Source organism: Lipotes vexillifer, unplaced genomic scaffold, assembly GCF_000442215.2.
Source record: "Lipotes vexillifer unplaced genomic scaffold, Lipotes_vexillifer_v1.1 scaffold384, whole genome shotgun sequence".
Taxonomy (NCBI): domain Eukaryota; kingdom Metazoa; phylum Chordata; class Mammalia; order Artiodactyla; family Lipotidae; genus Lipotes; species Lipotes vexillifer.
Window position 1 is genome coordinate 1,400,242 of NW_006793498.1, and position 8,329 is coordinate 1,408,570.

Below are 8,329 nucleotides of genomic sequence, written 5' to 3' on the forward strand. Positions count from 1 at the left end.
TTGCTTGTTACCTGAGATGAGAGTGTGGGGAGAGTTTTAACATATCTTGCATGGATTTTGGGGTCAAAGTTAATGGCTCCTCCTCTCCACTGCCCCCAGAAGGGCTTTTTACCAATCTGCTGATGTCCCACTTGGATGATGGGGCTGCAGCAATTGAACAATGGATTCTGACTACACAAGCTGCTCCTGTTCTTCTGTGGTCAAGGGCACAACCAGTAGTGGTGTATAGGCAGTGTAGTGGCATCACTGGTCTTGCACCAAGATTGTTTATAGGTCACATCTTACAAAGCAGTCGTTCTTCCTACTGTAGGAAATTTGAAATGCTCCTTCTCTTGCCATTGTGCATGTTGCTCATGCAGGGAAAAAGCTGCCACAGGTGCTGAGATTAGGGAGGTGGAGAGACAGCTTCAGCATCACACAGTGGGTCCTTTGAGCAAATGTCAACTGTCTGGGGTATCCCAAGTCTTTCAGTGTTATTGGCTAATTTGTTCCATTATAATTTTTATTTTTTAATTTTTAATTGCAACATTCACTTTATTGTGGTCTGGAACTGAACCCGCAATATCTCAGAGGTCTGTCTGCCTGTACCTAAAAGAATTGAAAGTGGGGTCTCGAAGAGATATTTTTAAACCCATGTTCACAGAAGCACTATTCACAATAGCTAAAAGGTGGAAGCAACCCAAGTGTCCACTGACAGATAAACGGACAAGCAAAATGTGGTGTAAACATACAATGGAATATCACTCAGCCCTAAATAGGAAGGCAATTCTGACACCTGCTACAACATGGATGAACCTTGAGGACATTATGCTAAGTGAAATAAGCCAGTCACAAAAAGACAACTATTGTATCATTCCACTTACATGAGGTACCCAGAGTAGCCAAAATCAGAGACACAAAGTGGCTGCCAAAGGCCGGGGTGGGGGGGATAGGGAGTTAGGAGGTAGGGGACAGAGTTTCAGTTCAGAATGTTGAGAGGTTCTGGAGACAGTAGTGATGGTGGTGGCAGCCCGACAACTTGAATGTACTTAGTGCCACTGAACTGTGCACTTAAAATGGTTAAAATGGTAAATTTTGTTGTGTTTTTACAATTTAAAAAAAGGTAACCCTAAAAGTCACATTTTCAAGTCACCCATTCCGTATGTATCGTTTGTCTTTTCCTCTCTGGGGCCTGGCAGCCCTTACATTTTCCCCACTGCCTGACATCCAAACAAGAGAGCCTGGACCACGTCACCCTGTGGGGCTTATCGTTTCCTCTCCTCTCCAGGCTTCCAGGGGTCGGTGGTAAGTCCCTTCACCCGACAGGCCCGGGGCCAGCTGGCACCCGCTAGAGAACAGAATGTGCCTGCTTCTTCCCAAATCCGTTTTTGGTGATGTCACCTTGGCAGTTTTAAGTCATTGGGAGTGGGAGTGTTCACACCAGGGAAATGGGCGAGCGCCACAGACCAGGGCTTTCTGTCTGGGGAGCTGCTTCCAGCGCGTCGCCACCTCACCCTCGGTCTGACGGGTCCCTCTGCCAGAGGTGCGCCTTATTTGCCAGCAGGAAGGAATGCCCAGGCCACGCCCAACACACCCCACGTGTGCATCCCGCCTGGCTCAGGAGGGAGATGGGGTGCCTAGGTCCCCGCCACTCGCCCTCCCGCCTTTGGAACAAAGGACAGTCTTGACTGAGGAGGCTCCGAGGGCAGCTCACAGGCCCTAAGATGGTCAGCTGGGCCATATGGTGGGTCTACCCAAAGAGACCCTTCTCCTGTTTCATGAACACACAGGCAAGTGGGGACACAGGGCCTGGCCTCCACTGCCATAAAGCCCGTGCACATCAGGCCCCGCAGCACGCGGCCGGGCCGGCCTTACCGCCGTCGTGGTAGTGCTGCGTGGACTCCTCAAACGACCGGTATTAGCTCTGCTGGGTGTAGGATGCCAGCTGGTTGGCATAATCGCCGTGTGGTCCGGGCGGGTCTGTCCGGCTCGTGGGCTCCGAGGTGGCCTGGCGGTGGCCGTACAGCTCGCCACAGTTGTTCTCCCCTCCCGCCGGCACAAGTACTCTGGGAGGAGCCTTGCCGGGAGGACCGGTAGCGCCCTGTGGGCCGCTGCCCCACCGCGCTAATCCCCTGCCCACTCCGGCCATCATGGCCATGGACTGGCCCGCGTAGTGCGGGCTCCCGCCCCGCACCCAGCTGTAGTGGGACGAAGCCGCCTGGGTTGGGCTGCATGTTGATGTTGGCCCAAGACACGTCGTTGCTAATGGCGCCTTGGCCCTGCAAGCAGTACGCTCTGCTAGGCCGGTCCACTCCGGGCCCCGAGCCCTGGCTGCTGCCGGACGCGCTTGTGGAGGCGCTGGGAAGCGCGCTCTGTGCCGTCTGCCGCGTGAACACGTGGTTCGGACTGATGTCGGTCTGCGCCTGCGTGAGAAAGGATGGCGGCAGGTAGTCGGCTGTGGTATCATTGAGGCTGCCCCGGGAGTGCGGGCCCTGGCCGGAGCAGCTCCGGAACAGCCTTCCGCCGGGCAGGGCCGGGCGTCCTGCTGGGGGTGGGCAGCCGTACAGCAGGGACTGCATATTCTAGTTGGAGTTCGAGATCGTGGCCCGGTAGACCAGGTTCCGGTGCAGGGCCTGCTGGTACTGGGTGCACTCACTGTCTTGCCCTTGCTCTGGTAGTCCAGGATGAAGTGGATCAGGTGGTGGTTCTCATCTAGCATCTTCTGCGTGGTTTGCTGCATGACTTCTCCTTTGCCTCTCTGCCGGGCGAATGCGAAGGCCACCGACGTGGTGGCGGGTGCCCCATTATACTTTTTAAATTAAAATGATGCGAAAGCCCTTCTTACTTTGAGGGATGTCTCAGCACCCTTGTAATATCTCTCATGATTTTTTTTAATGAAATATAGTAGACTTACACTGTTGTATTAATTTCTGCTGAACGGCAAAGTAAGTAATTCAGTTATACATATATATATATACATTCTTTTTTATGTTCTTTTCCACTATGGTTTATCTCAGGATATTGAATAGAGTTCCCTGTGCTATACAGTAGGACCTTGTTTATCAATTCTATATATCATAGTTTGCATCTGCTAACCCCAAACTCCCAATCCATCCCTCCTGCCATCCCCCCCCTCCCCTTTTGGTAACAGTAAATTTGTCTTCTATGTCTGTGAGTCTGTTTCTGTTTCATAGTTAGGTTTATTTGTGCCATATTTTAGATTCCACATATAAGTGATATCATATGGTATTTGTCTTTCTCTTTCTGACTTACTTCAGCTACTATGGTAATCTCTAGGTCTACCCATGTTGCTGTAAATGGCATTATTTCATCCCTTTTTATGGTGAGTAGTATTCCATTGTATCTATGTACCACATCTTCTTTATCCATTCATTTGTCGATGGACATTTAGGTTGTTTCCATGTCTTGGTTATTGTGAATAGTGCTGCTGTGAACATGCAGCACTATTCACAATAGTGCATGTATCTTTTTCAATTATAGTTTTGTCTGGATATATGCCCAGGAGTGGGATTGCTGGATCATATGGTAATTCTATTTTTGGTTTTTTGAGGAACCTCCATACTGTTTTCCATAGTGGCTGCACCAACTTACATTCCCACCAGCAGTGTAGGAGGGTTCCCTTTTCTCCACACCCTCTCCAGCATTTGTTTTTTGCAGACTTTTTAATGACAGCCACTCTGACCAGTGTGAAGTGGTACCTCACTGTGGTTTTGATTTGCATTTCTCTAATAATCAGTGATGTTGAGCATCTTTTCATGTGCCTATTGGCCGTCTGTATGTCTTTTTAAAAAAATTTTTAACATCTTTATTGGAGTATAATTGCTTTACAATGGTGTGTTAGTTTCTGCTTTATAACAAAGTGAATCAGCTACACATATACATATATCCCCATATCTCCTCCCTCTTGCGTCTCCCTCCCACCCTTCCTATCCCACCCCTCTAGGTGGTCACAAAGCACCAAGCTGATCTCCCTGTACTATGTGGCTGCTTCCCACCAGCTATCTATTCTACATTTGTTAGTATATATAAGTCCGTGCCACTCTCTCACTTCGTCCCAGTTTACCCTTCCCCCTCCCTGTGTCTTCAAGTCCACTCTCTACATCTGCGTCTTTATTCCTGTTCTGCCCCTAGGTTCTTCAGAACCTTTTTTTTTTTTAGATTCCGTATATGTGTTAGCATACGGTATTTGTTTTTCTCTTTCTGACTTACTTCACTCAGTATGACAGACTCTAGGGCCATCCACCTCACTACAAATAACTTAATTTTGTTTCTTTTTATGGCTGAGTAATATTCCATTGTATATATGTGCCACATCTTCTTCATCCATTCATCTGTCGATGGACACTTAGGTTGCTTCCATGTCCTGGCTATTGTAAATAGTGCTGCAATGAACATTGTGGTACATGACTCTTTTTGAATTATGGTTTTCTCAGGGTATATGCCCAGTTGTGGGATTGCTGGGTTGTATGGTAGTTCTATTTGTAGTTTTTTAAGGAATCTCCATGCTGTTCTCCATAGTGGCTGTATCAATTTACATTCCCACCAACAGTGCAAGAGGGTTCCCTTTTCTCCACACCCTCTCCAGCATTTATTGTTTCTAGATTTTTTTGATGATGGCCATCCTGACTGGTGTGAGATGATATCTTGTAGTTTTGATTTGCATTTCTCTAATGATTAGTGATGTCGAACATCTTTTCATGTGTTTGTTGGCAATCTGTATATCTTCCTTGGAGAAATGTCTGTTTAGGTCTTCTGCCCATTTTTGGATTGGGTTGTTTGTTTTTTTGATACTGAGCTGCATGAGCTGCTTCAGAATTTTGGAGATTAATCCTTTGTCAGTTGCTTCATTTGCAAATATTTTCTCCCATTCTGAGGGTTGTCTTTTCGTCTTGTTTATGGTTTCCTTTGCTGTACAAAAGTTTTTAAGTTTCATTAGGTCCCATTTGTTTATTTATGTTTTTATTTCCATTTCTCTAGGAGGTGGGTCAAACAGGATCTTGCTGTGATTTATGTCATAGTGTGTTCTGCCTATGTTTTCCTCTAAGAGTTTTATAGTGTCTGGCCTTACATTTAGGTCTTTAATCCATTTTGAGTTTATTTTTGTGTGTGGTGTTAGGGAATGTTCTAATTTCATTCCTTTACCTGTAGCTGTCCAGTTTTCCCAGCAACACTTATTGAAGAGTCTGTCTTTTCTCCATTGTATATACTTGCTTTCTCTATCAAAAATGAGGTAACCATATGTGCGTGGGTTTGTATGTCTTCTTTGAAGAAATGTCTGTTTAGGTCTTCTGTCCATTTTTCAATTGGGTTGTTTGTTTTTTTGTTGTTGAGTTGTATGAGCCATTTGTATCTCATGATTCTTAAGGGTTTACATTTCTGAGATCCTACCACAAACAGTGACTGTCTGATATGGGAATTAAAAAAAAGTCTCATGCCAGGAATCAAGTATTAATCTGGTACCATGTCTTTATTCTATAGTGTCTTCCTGTTTCTCCTTCTGCAATTGGAAACATTGACCTGTTTTCAGTATTTGGTAAAGGCTTCCAGAAAACTGTACATAAGATTAGATTCTGAAAAGTCAGCCTCACATCAACCATCTGTAGAGCTAACATACTAAGCAATGATTTGTAAATGTGAACATGAAAATTTTGGGAAATACCCAATGCTAAATTAAGTCATTCAAACTCAGCAGAGGGCTTCCCTGGTGGCGCAGTGGTTGAGAGTCCGCCTCACGATGCGGGGAACGCGGGTTCGTGCCCCGGTCCGGGAAGATCCCACGTGCCGCGGGGCGGCTGGGCCCGTGAGCCAAGGCTGCTGAGCCTGCGCGTCCGGAGCCTGTGCTTTGTAGCGGGCGGGGCCACAGCAGTGAGAGGCCCGCGTACTGCAAAAAAAAACAACAAAAACAACAAAAAAACCTCAGCAGAGTATGCCCATATTAGCCTGTTTAAAGATATTGGCAAATTAGTTGGTATTTGCACTGTGTAAAGGAAGATGGTTTACACAAGGAAATGCATTGCAAAGAACTCAAGAAAATGGTTGAAAGGGAGTTGTTGAGTTTGATAATAACAGCCACCAAAATCATCTCACTTATCCCCCTGGCTTTGGTTCCCAAATAACAGAGCAATCTTCCCACTTGAATTTGGCTTTGTAGGTACCACACAGAGACCAATGGGCATGGGAATTCCAGTGTTCTTTTTTTGTTTTGGCGGTACGCGGGCCTCTCACTGCTGTGGCCTCTCCCGTTGCAGAGCACAGGCTCCGGACGCACAGGCTCATCGGCCATGGCTCACGGGCCCAGCCGCTCTGCACCATGTGGGATCTTCCTGGACCGGGGCACGAACCCGTGTCCCCTGCATCGGCAGGCGGACTCTCAACCACTGTGCCACCAGGGAAGCCCTCCAGTGTTCTTAATGATTATATTTCTCAATGAAAATAATAGATGTTCCCCTTTATATATTATTTTTTTTGTGAATTTGATTAATGTTAATTGGCACCCTAGAGTCTGTCTCTAGGTACACCAATAGAAGTGACCCTCCAGCCATAAAGTTAAGGACTAGACTCTAAATGAGATGACCAAGGACACTGTCATCCCCTGAGACCCTGACTGGCTCCCAGCCTAGACAAGAGCTCTGTCTCAACTTTCTTTTACTGCCACATATTGGATTGATAACATGGTTTGAGAAGGCAATGTCAGTGACCTTAATGTTCTGAGCCAAAATCATCCAGTGGCACAGTCTGACAACCTGAATATGTTTTTCAGCTGAAACAAGCAAGTGGTTGCAGCAGTCACCACAGCAACGGTGTGGCTGGAATTTTCAACTGAGGAATAAGGGCAGTTGTGAGGATGGCTTCACCTGGAATTAACAGTGACTAACTTTTAAGATTAGCCTCCTGGGAATCCTTTATGTTTTTTCTAGTAAACCTAAATACACACTGTGATTGTTCCTCAACATGAAACACTTCTCTTGACTTTCACTCAATACTACTACTCCTTTTCTTTTTCTGGATTTTATAAATGCTAAGTAAATCCTCATAATAGGCTCCAATTTAAAGGATGGGAGAAAAGTGAAGAATTTGTTTTAGGCTACAGAAAAACATAGGTTTTATCTAATTTTCAACTCTGCATTCCTGAATTTTTCCTTTGTTACCTACCTACCAGGCTGCACTTATTTCCAAATTCAAAGAAAGGCAAAATAAGACGCTAAGGGGAGTAGAATAGTGAACTTGAAAAGTTGTTTAGAATCTATTCTATGAAGTCAGAGTCTTTTTCTTTTTTAATGTATGTATTTATTTATTATTTATTTTTGGCTGCATTGGGTCTTAGTTGCTGTGTGCGGCTTTCTCTAGTTGCGGCGAGCAGAGGCTACTCTTTGTTGCAGTGTGTGGACTTCTCATTGCAGTGGCTTCTCTTGTTGCGGAGCACGGGCTCTAGGTGCACGGGCTTCAGTAGTTTTGGCTCATGGGCTCTAGAGCACAGGCTCAGTAGTTGTGGTGCACGGGTTTAGTTGCTCCGGGGCACGTGGGATCTTCCCGGACCAGGGCTCAAACCTGTGTCCCCTGCATTGGCAGGTGGATTCTTAACCACTACTCCACCAGGGAAGCCCCAGAGTCTTTTTTAAAAGTTTTTTTCACACTATGGACATACCAATGCTAAAATCAAATTGATAAAGCTTAAATTCACATCAGGAACCAAAGACTGGGGAAAAAAAATCAGGAAAGGGATTTTCCTGGTGGCACAGTGGTTAAGAATCTGCCTGCCAATGCAGGGGACACAGGTTCAATCCCTAGTCTGGGAAGATCCCACATGCAGTGGAGCAACTAAGCCCGTGTGCCACAACTACTGAGCCTGCGCTCTAGGGCCCGTGTGCCACAACTACTGAGCCCGTGTGCCACAACTACTGAAGCCCACCTGCCTAGAGCCCATGCTGCACAAGAGAAACCACCGCAAGAAGAAGCCCATGCACCGCAACAAAGAGCAGCCCCTGCTCACTGCAACCAGAGAAAGCCCGCATGCAGCAACTAAGACCCAACGCAGCCAAAAAAAAAAAAAAAAAAATCAGGAAAGCTTTATCACACAATTCAGACATGTACTCAAAATTTTCCATAATAGCCTATTATTGGGAAAAAAAGGGAAGATAAATAAAATAGGTATGTGAAGTGACCTGAGAGTGGTGACTGCAGAATTATATAATAATAAATATTTTTTCAGTAGATTAGTGTTTGGAAATACATATGAAGTAAAATTGTCGCTGAAAAATATGTTGGGCAGTTATGTTATTTTATGCAGCTCGAAACATAATTATGATTGGGATCTGGAAAATAGAAAATA

General features: G+C 45.7%; 1 pseudogene; it reads right to left on the reverse strand.

Annotated features, from left to right (window-relative positions):
* Positions 1 to 1,883: 1,883 nt before the first annotated feature.
* On the reverse strand, positions 1,884 to 2,767 carry LOC103080808 (calcium-responsive transactivator pseudogene; annotated as a pseudogene).
* Positions 2,768 to 8,329: the final 5,562 nt, after the last annotated feature.